Genomic DNA, 19206 nt, shown 5'->3' on the forward strand with positions numbered 1-19206 from the left:
CTCAGAGGGCCTTTTCAGGTATTTCATTTTGTAATGAAAAACCAATTTTCAAGCACAGGGCAGGAATAATTTATTAATTGCCTAACATGTAAATTAGGGCGTTCACCCACAAAATATACACAAGTGGTTGACTGGCAACTGGATTACCAATATGAAAAGGATATGATTTACACATGCATGCTTTGTAAGATAGTATTGTATTACATTTTGTTCACAGTAGTTGCTTCCTAAGCACAACGTATGATGTGCAGCCTCCTAAATGCTATTTATTCTTGTATTATTCCAAAAAGAGATTTGGCTAAATATGAGCGGATCAGCCCACCATGAAATTCACTAGTATGGTGCTCTTGAGAAGATGGGCTAATCTGGTCATAGCATAATACACTCAGCAGGTAAGGAAGCTGCTCTCAGAACTATATCTTCCAACTGACTTCCTATACGTTAATGTAGCCATTTGTCCCTTCTGAATCTGATCAATATTAACACAAACCTTGTTAACACCCACACAAAGGCACTCTGAACAATTTTTGAAACCTGGGAACTATGGTTTCCAAAGTCAAGTTCAGAAAGTCTCCCAGTTTGTGTTGAGTGGGGTTGCAGTCATTCAACTGTAATTCCATACCACCATGGAGAAAATAGGAGGAATTGCTCTACAACAACGGAGGTTAAATTGGGAGAGGAAGTAGTATGGGCCACTTCCTTAACTCTAGGTAAATGTCAACATTGTGTTATGCCTTTACTAGCCTCTCTGCCTAAAGTATTTAACAAGGTTAAGAACACAGAAGAATTAGATAAGGACCATCAAGTGCCTAATTCACTGAAGAGTCTACTCTGAGTAGGACTTAGTGAATACCACCCTGTAATTTTGCGAAGGTTCACTAACCATGGGTCAGCTGTAGTTAATCATACCATCACAGAAATTATTCCATCCATGCAACATTCAGGGTGGCTTGCCAGAATGTAAATGCCACCCAATAAAAATGTATTCATATGCAAAGAATACAACAATAAAGGCACACAAAATATAACAAATAAAATGTGCAACATTAGCATCTGTCAGAAAGTCTGGACTTTAGGAATAAAATATCCTAAGATATAAAAAAAAAATCAAGGAGCTGCATCCAAGTGTAACATTTTGCAATTCTATGGAGGTCCTTGGAAATTCGAAATAGTACTATGAAGTTCCAAAGTCTTTGGAGCATGGGTTTTAAAATTTTATTTTAAGGCAAGCCTTTCAAGCAGACATTTTGAGATAAGCAATTGTTCAGTTTGCATTCTGTGAAGAAGGATGAATATTTTTGTTTAGCCAAGTGAGAATATCAAAACAGGAAAGCTGCATTTGATCTAGTACTTTTCTATTTTGTCACTATAAAAATGGAGTGTTTTCCTTCCTCCTCCCACTCCTCCCCCACCTTTTCATTTTATTTCCTGCCCTAAATGAGCAAACCTGTTTTTCAGAGGCAAGATTCACCAATAGGCCATGAATACTTTAGATGCCTTTCAGAAACAGGAAGAAAAATGGCTCTGGCTGCTGTAAACGGATATGCTGCTGTCAGGGAATGGAGATTTAGACATCTGTAACCATAGCAATCTACAAGCTTATCTCACAGAGGTGTGCAGAATTCCCCTTTTCTGCCATTCTCCCACAGTTCATTAAATCGTCACCTGTGGGTTTCACTGAGCAAACTTATTAAGCAAATGTCACATTTCCATGCAGCCCAGCACTTTTCAGAGTAGATGTGCTAATGAAATACTCTACATATTTCAATTTCGTTTTACAAAAGCATGGGGGAGATTGCCCTTCAAACACTATTTCTCATCATGGCACAGGCCAATGTTGTTAACCATTTCTGGATAAATTAACATTACAATAATGTAGTGGGGCTCTTTTGCTTACTTTCATAATGACCCAGACAATCTGTTTTGTTGTTATTCTGGCATAGTGATTCTTTGCTAGGTTCTCGGCAATATAATTTTCAGTTGCCAAGACAGCCTGGCAGGTAGCCAAACAATTTAGAGCCTTTTATTTTCATATAGTATTTTGAAAACAATTCTCATGGCCTCTTCCATGTAAGCATTTGTGTTTTCCTCTCCCTCCCCCCCCCTTTAATTTATAGGTGTGAAGTAGACTCTGTGCATGAATAAAGAGCCCAAGTCCTTGTCCACAGCCCTGACCACAGACAATAACCCACTTAATCCAGCCTCCTGTTCTCACATTGGCCACCTGGATGCCGGGGGGGGGGGGGCCTGCAAGCAGGACCCAAGCCGTCACCCCTCCTGTGGTTTCCAGCAACTGGTATTCAGAAGCATACTGCTGCCGACTCGAGGCAAAGCATAGCTATCATGGCTAGTAGCAATACAAAGTTGCACATTGCTGGTCTCTGAATTAATACTCATCAGCCTACACTCCACAACCACCAAAGTAGCACAGTTGTTCTACTTACAGCAGCACCAGTTACCAAACCCCAAACATACCAATGTTTTTTATTTCCATGTACTGCCCCTGCTGCCGTTTAGCATTTATTTAGAGGGCTTAGAAGAGATGGATAAATAGGCCATGAACAGAGAAGTTAGTAAGAATGATCCGACCACAGATCTACAGTTCTCTCTTATCTCCTAGTGCATGGGTAGGCAAACAGGCCTGGGGGCCGGATCCAGCCCAATCACCTTCTAAATCTGGCCTGAGGACGGTCCAGGAATCAGCGTGTTTTTACATGAGTAGAATGTGTCATTTTATTTAATATGCATCTCTGGTTTATTTGTGGGGCATAGGAATTTGTTCATTTCCCCCGCAAAAAAAAATATAGTCTGGCCCCCCACAAGGTCTGAGGGACAGTGGACTGGCCCCCTGCTGAAAAAGTTTGCTGACCCGTCCTAGTGCATTCAGCTGGATGGAAGCCCTTTAGGAACACTTGAACAGAGTTGGCCTTGCTTAATGTTTGCACTTAGCCCCTGGTGTGCTACCTTTTGTCACAGAGGTTCCATAGTTGCTTAGCAGCCTTTGACAAATCTCTCTCTCTCCCCCCCCCCCCCCAGCTAAATATGTCATTGAGAAGATAGTGGCTGCTAGAAAATGTTAATTGAGAAGACAAATCTCTGGGAAACCTTGGATAGGGATCAAAACAATTGCCACTCTTTTACCAAGCAACCAGCCGTGCTTCAAAAGGTACCCACACATTTACCCCAGGGCCAAGGCCAAGGGACTGATGGTTCTCTAGATGCTGCTGGACTACAACTCCAATCATTCATGTCCTATTGGCGATGCTGGCTGGACCAGGTGGCAGATGAGAGCCAGCAACACCTTAAGGACCACAGTTTCCCCATCTGTGTCTTAGAGTAAAAGAAGCTTGATAGAGGCACTTTCAGTCATGAGGGAGGGGAATGGCATGAGGAGAAAGGGATATAAAACGGGGGTGGACAGATTTCAGACCTGTAATATCTACTACTCCTGAGATCCATCAACAAGAGCCAGGTGAGAAAGAATCATAGAATGGATCAGCAGAGGTGGATTTAGGGGAGCGCAACCAACCAGTTCTGTCACAGTGGTTATGAAGACTCAAGGATGCCACAGGGGACACTGCAACTATGATTCAGAAAGGAGCAAGAGAGGCGGGGGGCATGGAATTTTGGCATCGCAAAGGGCACTGGTGAAATTTGAGACCCAAGGTCCACCACTGGGATCAGGTAGGCAAGCATACACTCAGAACTGAGAAACATGGTGCCTCTGAGCACATGTGCAGCCCAGGATTTGGGACTGATTCCAGATTCAAGTTCATCATCATCATCATAATACTTTTATGTACAACCTTCCCTCCCCCACACACAAACACTCAATCCCATTGCACTCTGTGTGCTTGTCGCACAAGTCACCAACCCCAAAAGTCAGTTGCACTATATTATTTTCCATTCAGCAGCCTAACAGCCCACGGATAGAAACTGTTTTTTAGCCTGTTGGTACGACTGATTATACTTCTATATTTCCTGCCCGAGGGTAGAAGATTAAAGAGGTGCTGGCCGGGGTGTGAATCGTCCTTCCACAAAAAAATCCACTCCTGGTTGTCGACCCCCTTCCCTAATTATTCCTTTCAAATCACCCAGAGATCTACCTCCCAGCAACCTTTTATATAAAGCCCCTCTTTCTCTCTCCCGTTTATATTCTGCTTCCAGTTACAGCTTAAGTTTCTCATCATTTTTTTTAATTTAAAAAGAAAAGCAAAGTACAGTGGATGCTCGGTTTGCAAACATGATCCGTGCGGGATGCACATTCGCAACCCAGAGTGTTCGCAACCCGCATCTGCAAATGTGCGGGTTGCGATTCGGTGCTTCTGCGCATGCGCAAAGCGTGATTTAGTGCTTCTGCGCATGCACGACCGCCGAAACCTGGAAGTAACCCGTTCCGGTACTTCCGGGTTTCGGCGGTCTGCAACCCAAAAAAAACGCAACCTGAAGCGGCTGTAACCCGAGGTATGACTATCATTAAACTATAGATACTGGGTGGTATGCAACTTAGTTTTACTCAGACACACTGAAATTAAGGGCTTTACCAAGGTAGGTCTATTAATTTCAATGGGTCTACTCTGAGCGAAACTGTTGAATACTACTTTTTTAAAAAGCTCCACCCTTGCTCGTTTGACCTTAGAAATTCCATTAATGGATTGCCATTTGTAGGAACACTTAGTGCTTAGTGAAATCTGATGGATTATAATAATAATAATATTTAGCCATAAACAAAGTACGGGATGCGTAGAGCAGGAGAACATATTCCAACCTTGACCTGAAAGAAACTGCATGGGTCACACACTTCCTTACTGCCTTCTTCCTGCCTGCCTGCCTGTTCTTCCTGGTATTACTGTTGTATATCCTGTTTTTCTATGAATGGAAATAAAAATATAATTAAGGAAAATAAAAGGACGTACTTTGCCTTGCTGTCCCATACACTCTCTCCTACAGTGGCCAGCCAGGTAGGACTTAATTATTATCAAACCAGAACAAGAAAGGACTTCATCAACACACAGTAGGAAGCCATTCATGAAGCAATACTGGGGCCCTTTGTCAGGGGCAACTATTTTTTATTTTCTGTTTGCTGGAGAGTGGAAATAATTGTCTTGACTTTCAAACATAGAAATGTCTGCTTCTGTTGAACTGCAGTTACATAGCAAAGCAAGCAGGAGCACGGGGAGTGTCTGCGTGACACACCTACACATTGCAGCCAACACACTATTGTGTCACAACGCACAGTTGGGAAAGCTCTGGGCTAGAGTGGTGGGAGGGAGTTTCAGTGAATAGCTAACAACATTCTAAAACGAGCCACCAACATAATTTTAGTAATGAGGTGATATTTCCCCAAGAACTTAGGGACTTGATTTAGGTTGGTGAAATGGTAAATGGGGGGAAAGTTAAAGTCCTGAACTTGTTTTCCAGAACACACACACACACACACATGAAAACACACCTGGTTGGTTTGTTTTTTAAGAGAATGTCACAAGATCAATTCACTGATCTCCCACATCTTATCTACTATTAAGGCTTCAGAAACTGTTTCCTCAAAGTTAACCAGCTGGACAATTTTAGTTAAGTTCCAGTTCTCTTAAAAACAACATTTCCAAGAACCATAGCAGCACATAGTCCAGCTCAAACTGGCCCTTGACTGTTTACTCATGGGTACCACATGTACTTCATTGTGTGCTTACAGAAGCGTACCTGGGCGCCCTTGGCAAGGAGCTGTACCAGCGCCGCCCCCTCCCCGTCCCTTGCACCGTTGGCAAGGAGATGTATCGGTGTGGAGAGGCATGATTTTTGCCCACCCCGAGGCCTGTGCCCTTGGTGGAGGCCAACCTAACCAACTCCTAGGTAAGCTCCTGTGTGCTTGCAGACTTCTTAAATCTATGTACAGGTATCAGACTGGACAGTCTCTATTAGTCAATAAATAGAATGCAATCTAAATAAATAATAGTAATTGCTATGTTCAGAAGGAATCTTTATTACAAACCAATCTCATAGTAGTTGGCAGTTTTCCTTTGTTATTTTACAGACTTGAGAGAGCACCACTGAACAAGGTATGCCATAAGTGGTGCTACAAACACAGTGCTATGCACTTACCGTATTTTTCGCTCTATAGGATGCACTTTTTCCCCTCCAAAAATTAAGGGGAAATGTGTGTGCGTCCTATGGAGCGAATGCAGGCTCCCTGGCTTCAGCGATAGCAACACGAAGCCTCCGAAGCGCACCGACCCCTCTCGCTCTCCAGGCTTCAGGGATAGCCGCCTGAAGCCTCCGGAACACAGCGGGAGGTCCTGCTGCGCTCCGAAGGCTTCAGGTTCCTTTTGCTGAAGCCGGGAGAGCAAGACTCTCCTAGCTTCAGCAGAGAGGGAAAGCTGCGCAGTGCCCCTTCAGCCAAGCGGGAGGAGAAATGGAAGGGGCTCCGTTTCTCCTGCCGCTTCGCTGAAGGGGCGCTGAGCAGAGAGGGGGAGAATTTTTTTTCTTGTTCTCCCCCTCTAAAACAAGGTGTGTCCTATGGTCGGGTGCATCCTATAGAGCGAAAAATACGGTAATTGAGAAGTGAGCAGAGGACTGAAACTGCCTCGGTGTCGGCAGCGGGACTTCCCAGGTGCCCCACAAGGTCTAGGTTCCACCAGGCTCCACTGACATTTCAGTGGAATGTGAGGATGAGAATGAGACACCAAGGTGTTAAATGCTCTCCCATGGTCCCACCAACCTCTGCCTCACCTCTGCCAGCCCCCACTGGCTTATTTACTGTATCTGGTTGTCAGCTTTCTCCTTCTTAGCCTCAGTGTTGCTCTTGTAGAACTCAGCAGGCAAGATGGGGACAAAACTAAATTACCTGGCTTCCCCCCTCATTGTCTCCGGCTCCAGCTACTGTTGGCCTCCCTGCTTTCCACCCTACCGGTCCCAATGCTGAGAACTGCTGACCCCCCCCCCCCCAATCTTCCCCATTGCTACTTGTATTATGAGAATAATGGAGTTAGAGAAGGAGTTTCCTAGGCTGATATTGGGAGGCTAACGAGACAGACAGGAAATGATGGCTGGAGTGTTGCATTTTACCAAGGAACATTACATTGTGGGTGGATGCCAGTGATCCTTTGCAGAGCAGCCACTTGGGTTCCCATGTCTGGGGATTAGATTGACAGTGGGATCTTATTACAACACTGGTGACAGAACAGAACTCCTCCACTGGACCTGAGGGCTGCAGGGGGCACAGAGCAGAGCATGTAGCACCCATAGCTATGTCCTCCAGCACCTCATGTCCTCCCAAATCTCCTACCTGATATAGCAACTTCACTCTACCTAATAGTAGGACTGGCCACACCTATAGTTTAATTTCTTTAAAATTTTTTCAAGCTGATTTTTTTTAATGGCACCAAGGCCAAATTTCAAATATTTGCACAAAATATGCACTAAGGCCCTTGGGTTTTCTGTTCTTAATTCTCTTAGATAACTGACCATATAATGCAGCTGTTATTCATTTACTTAATTAGTTTGTTTTTTACATTTACATTCCACCTTTTCTCCAAGGAGCTCAAGGTAGCATACTTAGTTCTCTTCACTCCACTTTATCCTCAACAACCCTTTGAGGTAGGTCCAGGCTGAGAGGCAGCAACTGGCCCAAGGTCACCCAGTGAGCTTCATGATCGAGTCGGGAACAGAACCCTGGTCTCCCAGGTGCTAGTATGACACTCTAACCACTACACCACACGGGCCCCTGTATGCTCACTCTGTTGCTTAAGGGGCTGTACTATTACACCTTATATTACATTACCAGAGTATTCTTTTATCATGACTGTTACCTAAGCGGTTTCAAAAGTCTGGGCACAATCCACTACCAATTCCTTGCCCATGAACCTGTTAAGACAACAGGGTGATCACAACCTCTTTGCATGCTTCCCTGGAGGAAAAGCAGTTTTTAAATATGGAAGATAAAACAACTGTCCACCACAGTTCCAAAAACCCATAAAACACCAGTCCAGGTAAGCACTTGAGTTTATGATGTTTATTTCGTTTTCCTGAAACACTCGCCTCTATTGCTTCATTTTGCTTATTCTAAGATAAAATCTGAGCCATTAGAAGTCAACGTCACAAGCAGCTTTGACCTGGGATGGGTTGTAGAAGCCCATTTTTCCTTTTTGAATGGCAGCCACCAGAGCAGTTTACAGCAGACTGTTGCTCAAGGGAGACTCTCCTTTCCTGGGAGTGTGAACAGGTTTTTCATGCTTAAGAGGCTCAATAAGCCTCTTTTCATAAGCTCTTATACCTCAACTGTCCAAAGACAGACATGTTAGAGAAACAAGCACATCTTTTGATCCTGGAGCAGAATATTTTACCCAAAAGAATGGAAATGAGATGCCAAACCTGCCTCTGAGATCCGGTTTAATGAGATGCCTTTGACATTACTCAGGTCTGCTTGGAATGCTAGCAAATTACACCCCCCTCTCTGGACATAACCGTCTTTGTCTGTCGAATGAACATCTTTTGCTTCACCCAGGATAAGGAAATGCATCTAGTACAACACTGACAACTGTTCCGGGAACAAATTCACAATATTCCTCTACTGACAGTCAAATTTGCAATTATGCTCAGTCCAACAGCTTGGATTTTAAAGACGCTTCAAAAAGATCAGCAGTCTGATCTCATCTCAAGCTATCATGATAATACTTAGCAGAGAAGTTTCCACAGTGGTGCAATACACCTGCAAAGAAATACAGTATTTATTCCCATACTGGGGAAGCAGGAGAAGGCTTGCGGATGAGAGATACTGGTTTGCCTAAACGTGCAACAAAGCACTTGGAAAAGACCGAGCTTTCTCAGCTCTGCCAACAACAGCATCAGAAGCTGCTGAATGCAGCCAGATTCTTAAAACCCTCAGATGCCCTGAAAATACCATGAAAAGCAGTGCAGCTGTGAGCGTGTACCGGAGCCTACAGAAAGGGGCGGGGAACTGACTGTAAAGGAGAAAATACCGGAATGCCTGGGCAACATGCTCCAGACAGAACGGAACCATTCAAGATGTGCATTAGGCATGCTTGATTGACAAGATCATGGTGAGCGAGCTTCCCAAAACCACTCCACTTCTTTTCTAAGTTTGTTTGCCTTGCTAGTGACGTCATGGCAGGCAGCGGGAAGGATGCCTCCTGAACCATGACCTTCCCGATTCACAGCTTAGCCTTATAGCTCCCCACACCATCATGTTTATTTTGTACACTCGCCCTGTTTCTATGAGTGGGAGGAACTTCCAGGGGCCCCACGCTTGGTTTCTTTTCAAACTCACAGGAGACTTACTGAGTTTTGTAATCCTAAATATAGAAATTCCTTCATTGCAGGAGGTAATAGGTGGCCCTTGGGTCCCTTCCAACTCTAAGATTCTATGATTCTGTGTTGATCATAGGGTAAGGCAAACAGCTTAAAGCAGTGATGGGGAAACCTATGTCCCTCTGGATGTTGTGGGACTAAAACTTCCATGCTGGCTGGAGCTGATGGGAGGTGAAGTTTCACAAGCTTTGGAGGGCCAGTTTCCTCATCACTGGTTTATGAACTCCAAGAGCAGAATCCCTTGATTCATATCAGATCTTCAGATATAGGTGGGCCCCTTAAAGCCATTTTCCAGAGCTAAAAGTAAACCTTCTGTCCCTTCCTGTTACTCTCTCTCCCCCACAACTCTCACCTTGTTTCCTTGGCTTCCCTTTAGAGCAGAGGTCAGCAAACTTTTTCAGCAGGGGGCCGGTCCACTGTCCCTCAGACCTTGTGGGGGGCCAGACTATTTTGAAAAATAAAATAAAAATGAATGAATTCCTATGCCCCACAAATAACCCAGAGATGCATTTTAAATAAAAGCACACATTCTACTCATGTAAAAACATGCCGATTCCCGGACCGTCCATGGGCCAGATTTAGAAGGTGATTGGGCCGGATCTGGCCCCCGGGCCTTAGCTTGCCTACCCATGCTTTAGAGGCACACACGGAGACGTGGATAACATCAGCTGGGAGTCTGGTTGGCGGAAGGGGGGAGGCTTTTTTGTTTGTGTCAAAATGGCCCTCACTATCCAGAGGTGTCTCCAGGTGTTTTCTAGCCTGTGCGGACCTTTTACCTGTAATTCCCCTAACAAAAGGGGCACCTGGCAATTTTAATGCTGACTATTAAGGAAGTCTCTCCAGCAGCCCATCTGACTCCATTAACCCTCTCCTGTCCAAACTCACAAATTTATAGCAATGCGTTTTGAAGTTGCATAGTGTTCACCCATGAAGCTCATTAGGACTGTGTACACACCATACATCTGAAGTACATGGAAAACATATGCCTCCCCCCAAGAATCCTGGAAAAAATTATTAAGGGTGCTGGGGATTGTAGCTCTGTGAACTATAATTTCCAGAATTATTGGATGGGGGAATATGGAGAATTACTCTTTGGTGAGAGAACCCCAGCAGAGATTTAAAATCACAAAACATGCAACAAAGTATGGAAACATAGGCTATTAGATATTTAAAATATGCCATTTAAAGTGAGTTCCAAAACGTTCCCTTAAAATGTTTCTTTCCAAAGTTTCCCTCTTCCCCAGCATAGGAAAATACAACAATTTGGTAAGTTAAAAACGGTTTACTTACAAACTCTTCAAAGGTCAGATTCCTGCGTTTCAGAGAAGTTGCATGGGCAGTAAAACTTAGCTGACTTACAGTGTCCAAAGTTTTGGTATAGCAAGAATTGCTAACAAAGGCACCAGCTTCTCTGGAGGATTGAGGGAGCCCACACATGACATCACATCCTGACGCCATGTGCAGGGGGCCCTCTGAACATTGAGGGGGCACAGCCCTTTCAAAAAAAAAAAAGACCCAGGAGCCCACAGTGCCTCAGCCCCTGGCCAGTGCCTTTGATGGCTGGTGAGAGCCATGTTGAACAACCAGCTCAAACCTAGTTCCTCCCAAGGTGAGAGGAAGTGGATTTAGCTAAGCTTGGCAGGACAGCTTACTCTATGGTATTAACCCCTTCATGCATTAATTAGACTTAAGTATGTTGGTTATATGAGGCAGGTTATCTCACACTAAGCTGCTTGGATAAAGAATGGAATACAAATGTAGTTATAGTACTTTTTCTAACATTATCAAAATACACTTATTTTGTACCTGTATGTAGCAAAACATGTTAAGTTTAGAATGGCTTGACAAAACAGTTACCTAAGTTATGTTGGCAAAGTTTCAGATTCAAAAATCTTCTATTTTACAGGTCCAGTTAAAAGATTTGTTATCAGGTGTTGCTATTGCCACAGCTCACCCCCATGGAAGAGTGAACCAATCTGGCTTCCCTTCCCCTGTCACACTTGAGTTGCAGGAACCAGGGAAAAGCAAGAGGCAATAACTCTGCCAAGACCTCCCAAGTGAAACTGGAAAAACACCTGACAGGAATGAGGAACATAACAAGCTTTGCAAAGCCAGCTCACAGGCAGGTGAAACTAAGTATTCTCAGCAATCAAGCAATCACCAGACTGAAATTATTTGTGATCTTCAGGCAGGACTGCCAATTCCAAGAAATGGGTGGGATGTTTCACCAAAAGTCTTGGGGCTGCTTCACCTGTTACAAATGGATAATATACACCGATATCTGAATTCTACACAGAGTTGAGAACAATAGCTACTGAAATCAACAGACACACCTATGTCTGCATAGGATTGGACCACATGTGTGTGCATGATGCTTATGCAACTGTGTTTGAAGAAACAGTAAACGTACCTTTCACAATATATACAGAAGATGTAATAGGCACAAATCATTTGAAATATCCCAATGGAAATACGACAGTATAAATTTTGTGGGTGATATCCTACAAAGTCATACCTAGAGTAGACCCAATGAAATAAATTGACTTGTAATGTAAGGATCTCAATGGATCTACTCTGAGTACCGTATTACTTAGTCTACATTCACACTATATGTTTAAAGTACTATGATGCCACTTCGAATAGCCAGCCCCACTCCTCCTGAATTAATTGGGAGGGAACTCAGGAAATTAACAGCCTTGTTTACTATTGTTGATGGGCCCCTGTTATGAAGAAGTGCCTTTCCAGATTATTCATAACTCCCTGGGGTTGAATTATCAATACATATGTAGAATAGATTAAGGGAAAGCTGTCTAACCAGCTCCTCAACCTCCATGGCAGAATACTTTTTGACTCAAGTGAAAAAGGCCCTTATAGTTTGCTGAACACAGTCACCTAACAGGACTAAAATCAGTCTGACTACAAGTGGTATGCCATGTTCTTGTTCCGGTTGTAAAGCCACATTTAATGCAATGTGCAGTTGTAACTAAAGCATTACATCACTAACTGAGGCTATAAACATTGCTGTTCACAACAGAGAGGGGGCAGAGGTGCCTTCACTCTACGGTCATTACCTGGTTTGTTCCCCCCTTCCCCTGCTGAAGCTGACATCTGTGCATGCGCAATGGCTGTCTCAAACATGCACGCCTCAACAAAACCACGGCTTACATATCTGAATCCAATGGAAGCTGGTTCAAGGGAAAGAAAATCCAACAGAAGTATTTCTCAAGAAGCTACAGGATACTTATGGATTGTGGGTAACACCACATGTATTCGGTTTCAGACACCAGCATGGGAGCGCATTGGAATGGTAATGTGTACACAATCTGAATGTCAGGCAACATATGACTATAAAGCAGCCATTAAAAATATTAGGGAAACAAACGTCCAGCTGCTTCTGTGTTTTGATTGCAAAAGGCACCTGTGACTGAACTTTGAGTTGACTTTCACATATTTTTTTCTGGAAGTAATGGAGCATTCAAATGAGTCTCGGTTTTTTTGGGTGGTGGGGAATGAAATTGGAATATTACTGAAGCTCCGGGAGCATCGCAGTTTTCAGTCCAAGTATGTTAACTGTTTCTGTTTTGCCTATTAGTACTTGGCAGCGGCCCAAGGAATGCAGTTGATCTGGGAATAGGGGAGAAGCATTTATATGGTGTAAAAGCGTAAACAGATTTAGCTTAAAAATAATGCACGTCTGCAAAATTATTTAAAATTAATGTTATTACCTTCTCAGGTACCTACCTTAAGAAGTCTGCATGGAAGCAAGAATGTGACAAGATTTTAGGCATGGCCAAACTCAGCCATCCAGATATTTTGGGACTACAACTCCTATCATCCCTAGCTAAGAGGACCAGTGATCAGGGGTGATGGGAATTGTAGTCCCAAAACATTTGGAGGGCCGAGTTTGGCCATGCCTGGATTAAGGCCTTTTGCCATTATGAAACTGATGGGAAAGTGTGGCTTGACACAATGTTCTCTAACCTCACCCACAGTTAAAGCGGAGTGAATGCTCAACAAACAGGTCATCTGGAAGCAACCACAGTCTACCTCAGAGATGGGGGACTTGTGGCCCACCAGGATGCTGGTTGGCTCCATCAGCACCAGCCCACATGATCAATGGTCATAGAGGGTAGGAGTTGCAGTCTAGCAACATCTGGAGGTCACCCATCTCTGACATATAGCATTTGCACTGCTCACATATGGGAATGGATACAGGCACAGCACAATACTACTGGTCACAAAAAAATATTTTGCTGTTTTAGCTTACCATCCTTAAGAATATATGAAAAGAACAGAACACTCACTGAAACCAAGCACTTAGATTGTGACGCTTTTATGTAGATCTTGCAATAAACACACAACTTTTTCTCTTATTACCATTTAATTCTGGTTGAGTACAATGTACCCAGTTTGGAATCCTGGAGAGCTGCTGCCAGTCAGTGCAGACAAAAGTGATATAGATGGACCAATAGTCTGACTCAGGGTAAGGCAGCTTCCTATGTTCCTACATGTGTCGTTCCCATCAGAGATTATCCGAACTGAAAAAGCAACTGTATGTACCACGCAAAAGTCCCAATGGCCCAGAATAACCCAGTGTATGTGTACATCGTATGCATTTACAATACACCAAACATGGGAGAACCATTTTTGCATTCAACAGATGTAAATAAATGCACTAAAGAAGCATTGCTGTTTGACTGGAAGCAATTCCAAAGTTCCTGCGAGATCCACCTCTCTCTCTCTCTCTCTCTCTCTCTCTCTCTCTCTCTCTCTCTCTCTCCAGGTGCCTCAGTGCAAAATCTGCCATAATCACTCTACAAAGTTTTGGTACACTGTACAAACTTTCAAGCAGCTTTTAGATTCCTGACACTTTCCTTGCTCACCAAGCAAAAGATATGAACTTTGTTCAATTACCTGATCAATATCAGGCAACAGAGACACGATTGTAAATACAAAACAGAAAAGCTATAACATAAGCAGCTCCCTGACTAGAATAAATGCATGGCAAAGCACTGGGCTTGAATCTGGCCTTTGCTGCATTAACCTAAATGATTATTTTCCATTGTGTGACAATTCATCAAGGTCACTTAGAAACTAGCATTAGCATAATGAACTGTTAACTTGCACCTCTCTTTCCCTTCCCCCAGTTTGTTCCAGCTGAAATGTGTGCAGCTTACTCTCCATCCTGAACTAGTTAGATCATGTATTGTTCAAGGCCCAAACAAAGGTGATAGGGGAGATGTGTGAATGCACCTCCAGTCCTTTAAAAGTGTTGCTAGTAACAGCCAGTGGAGGAGAGTTCAGATCAGGACTGTGCCCCAACAGTTTAGCTCTTTTTTCTCTGTGCCATTTTCTCAATGAAAAGTTGAAATAGGTGTGCAAATTTGTCCCTCACCCAACCATTTTTCTGACCTGGATTACTCTTCCACCTAGCTAGGGCTACACCTTGACCTTAGGGCCAAGTCCAGAGTCCCAAACCATGGCTCCTCTTCAGATGAGCACCCAGAGAGTGGCAGATTATTGGGAAAGCTGCAAGCAGCCCCCCACATTCTGTGTATTGACTGACCTGGTCATACAAGGGCCCACTGAGGCTGACATTCATCACTACAGCATCTTTTTCCCACTCATTTTTAAAAACTCTCGCCACAGGGGAACCAGCCAGGTATGCACATGTTTACAGGTGCTCATTTTATTATTTTTACTTCCAACAACAAACATGCTGCATATTCTAAAGTAAATGTACTTAGCATCAGGGTAGCAGAAGCAAACTCCATTTTATTCCTGTACTCACAATGGTGCTATGAGTTAAGTGAGTTTAAAACGACAAACTGCACATACTCAGAATATCATTTTTTAAAAAACAAAACAGGGTTAGCAAACGGCTTGTTCATTTGCTCCCAACACATCAGGAATGTAGTAGCATGAAATGGCACTGAAAGAAATGGTAATTACATCCTTCATAACACAAGACAGCATCAGCTAGAAAGGAATACATCTAAAGGGGGAGCCATGTCAGGCATTGCATCCAGGGTCTAAAATTGCCTTGTTGCATCACTACCTCCACCTCTGCATGTTATTTGCAAAAGTTAAAAGAAAGCAGGTGATGTGACTCCATTATCTCTGGCCCTCAGTCTCTCCTGATCAGATATATTCCTATGCAATTAGAGGAGGTTGAGATTAGATTGAGGTTACATTGGAAAGAATATACATTTCTCCCCACCATTTTCAGTACATAAATAAAACTGCTTGCATGTTTCCAAAGATTAATCTTCTTGTAATAGTACGCCTGTATGCTCGATCTTCAGTGCAATGCAAGCAAGATTTGCCTGCTACAAATTCACTGATCAGAAGCTGATATGCATAAGAGCAACCCATTACATTAACCAGAAGCTGGAAAACAGCCGTTTCATTCTCCAAACATTACAAGCTATCCATGCTTGGTTGGTTTGTTTTTGTATCTTCATGCAGGAAGTTGTAATATTCGGATCAGCCTCTCCTTTGGGTTGATGTTGATGGTGCTTGGCGTTTGGTTTGATGTGGGTGGCAAAGGAAGAAGTGTGTGTTTCTTTGTTTCAAGACAGGAATTGTCTAATACGCTGGTCAGAAAGTCCCAAACCCCAACAGTATTCAAGACAAGGAGGGGAGAGGGGGGGCAACCATAACAATGTATTCTCAAGAGAAGCCCTGACCCCATCATGTCCTGAGCAAACAGGTGTAACTCTTTCCAAAGTTGTTACACTGATACCTTTGTGCACTATCAATTATTCACATAACAGGTCAATAATTAAAATATCCCAGAATGGGCTTGTAACAAAACAGCTTTTAGTGCAGTTTGAAATCTGGAAAGATGTGCCATTGGCACCCAATTTAAAAACTAATTCAATGTAGGAAAACATGAAAAATTATATGATGCAGAAGAAGGGACGCTTTGAATGAGTTCTATTTAAACAGTGGGTGGATATACTGCAGTTGTGTAACTGCACACTTTCCTAAATAACTGCTGTATAAGTCCTATTAGGATGAAAGCAGCAAGGTTAAAAATTGCAGCCAAGTCAAAATGTTACCAGCCACTGCCAACCCCAGCAGAGTAGGCTCCACTGTGTGGAACTATTGAACATGATGGGGCATACAACTGTGAAGACACGTATAATATTTATTCCACTGTCAGTCTCCTAATACCTCCCCCCCCCCTTCAACTAAGCTAAGCTCTGCTGATAATACGGCAGAACTAACTTTAAATTTGAAGCCATCTGGAACAATCTATCTTTCCAGCCAGATGTTTAAGTGATCTATATTTTACATTAATTCCTAGCATGGTGGATAACTGCAATTTATAGGAGCAGAGCAAAGGGCTTGACTTAGTGACATATTACAAAAGGAAATTAATTATAGATAATAATTCCATAGCTTTCATTTCCATATATATTGAAGTGCTTTTGATCTTTTAGATGGAGGAAGTTCTCTGTTGTGGGAAGCAAAAGAATCACATTGCTCCCAGTGTGTGATAACACATTTTAGCACTCTTAATTATTAACATGAAATCCATTAAGAGTTAGTTAAGCCCAGACAGTATGTTGGCTGAACGAGTCACCAGAGAGTTAAAAACAAAGAAAGCTTTACAATACTTCTCACAGGTATTCCCCACCCCCACCAGAATAATAAGAACAACAGAGAGGAAATGATCTGAAGAGGGAGTGGAGAAAAAAATAATATGATGCATATACAAAACCAGGTTGAGAGAGAATCTTATTATTTTCCCTGCCTAGATAGGTATAGCTTGATGTGAAAGTGTGGGGGACAGGACTTCTGTTAGTATGCTTTTATTATGTTTTTATTATGTTTTATCATTGATGCTCTGTAATGTGTTTTTAATGTTGAACACCACCCTGGGATCTTTTGATAAAGGGTGGTATATAAATTGAAACAACAACAACGTGGCCACCGATTACCACACTTGCCTTTGTGTGAGCCATACCTATTTGCTGATGTGGAATCAAACCAGTTTTGGCCTTGTGTGTGCATGCATCGAAAACTGGGTAGAAGCATCTTGGATATGGCTGGAGTGAATAATTTTGGGAATTTTAAGGCACTGTTTCGAAATCAGTAGGACTAGTCCCAGAAGCCACAACTGCACAGTACTACACAAATTTGGGGGTCTCTTAGAATTCCCAAGCAACACTGGTTATGAGGCTGCTATTAAGTAACAAATTATAGTTTTATTGCCATCCATGGGTGTTCTATCAACTACCAGCCCAGGAAAGCTTAGTGTTTCCTTACCAGCTGGGTCCAGCAGTTAACACAGGCCCACTGACATTTCACAAAATATGCATAGTCTAATGCCCCTGGAGGAATGAACACCTTTGCCTCCAAAGGAATCACTCCAAAGCACTCTTTAATCCATCTCCTTCTTGAACTGGAGCACAAGAAGCAGGGTGCTTTCAAATTATACCAAGGGAGGAAAATACTTGGGAAATGTTATGTATTGTAATGGAGGGAAAATGTCTTTTCAGAATTGACCATAGGGATATTGGACTGAGCAGATAACTTGACACTAGCCAAATAGTCCTGACTGGATGAAAAAGAGAAATTCCATCCTACTGGGCCTGTTTTAGAACATTTCCAAATATGTTCTAAACTTCACTTCAGATTGCTCACTTGGCTTCAGTCATCACTAACCATCATCCCTTGGGGTCACCTGCCAGGAATAAGTTGAAGCGTTTGAGAGTGATCCCAGAAATACATGTAGCTGCAGCAGTCGGACCTCTGCCAAATGGACTCTATACAATTTTCCCTAGGCAAAGCCCATTGGCCAAATCCAAAAGCAAAGTCACAAGCCATACTGGGGTCAAAAGCAAGGATCCAGGAAGCCAAGAGAACATAAAGTATGCCAGATGATGCAGAACAATCACTGGTTCTGCTAATTTATCTGAAAGCGAAAGCTGGGGTATAAGCAGTTATTTATTGGTTAGTGATTCCGCATCTCCATTTGCAGGGTGAGGGACAGGAGTGTATTGGTTTGTTCTAGAGTGGAAGATCTCAGCCCATTATACTGAGACAAGAAGCAATTTACTCAAACATGTTTGAAAGCTGCCTTGAAGATTTTAATGGTGGAAAAGTGGAAAATAAACCTATTACAGTTAGTAAATTGATTGTATATAGTACTAAAATGAATGGATAGTCTTATAAAATATAATCTGCCACCTCCAGAAAACAAAGAGTCATATTTATATCAACTGACTGATTGACCAAACCATTTAAGATGTCAAGTAGTTAAGCAAATAACAGCTTCGATCCTATGCATTGCTTGAAAGTAAGACTCAATCGAGTTCAAGGGGATTTACCCCAGTAAGTATGCAGATTACAGCCTAACACCCTTTAATAGATCAATGGCCCTTCTACTAAAAGGTAAAGGTAAAGGACCCCTGGAGGGTTACGTCCAGTCAAAGGCGACTATGGAGTTGCAGCGCTCATCTCACTTTCAGGCCAAGGGAGCACCACAGACAGCTTTCCAGGTCATGTGGCCAGCATGACTAAACCACTTCTGGTGCAATAGAACACCATGATGGAAACCAGAGTGCATGGAAACGCCGTTTACCTTCCCGCCACAGCGGTACCTATTTATCTACTTGCACTGGTGTGCTTTCGAACTGCTAGGTAGGCAGGAGCTGGGACAGAGCAACAGGAGCTCACTCCGTTGTGCGGATTCGAACTGCCAACCTTCTGATCGGCAAGCCCAAGAAGCTCAGTGGTTTAAACCACAGCGCCACTCGCATCCCTTGGCCCTTCTACTATTACAGCATGAACAACAGCAAACAAAGCACCAATGGTAACTCAAATTGCATTCTTGCTGAATGTTACAGCTACTGCGCCCATTTAATGCCA

General features: G+C 43.0%; 1 protein-coding gene across 2 annotated transcripts in view; it reads right to left on the reverse strand.

Annotated features, from left to right (window-relative positions):
* RTN4IP1 (reticulon 4 interacting protein 1) overlaps positions 1-19206 on the reverse strand; it is a 110083-nt gene that overhangs the window by 82662 nt on the left and 8215 nt on the right. The window contains exon 1 of one of the 2 annotated variants that reach the window (XM_080999974.1): positions 9677-9769. The exons of the other annotated variant lie outside the window; for it this stretch is intronic. The gene's annotated coding sequence lies outside the window, so the exon portion shown is untranslated. Of the gene's footprint in view, positions 1-9676; positions 9770-19206 lie in introns of those variants that run through there. 2 annotated transcript variants of the gene reach the window in all.

This window comes from Podarcis pityusensis, assembly GCF_964106645.2.
Source record: "Podarcis pityusensis genome assembly, chromosome: 3".
Taxonomy (NCBI): domain Eukaryota; kingdom Metazoa; phylum Chordata; class Lepidosauria; order Squamata; family Lacertidae; genus Podarcis; species Podarcis pityusensis.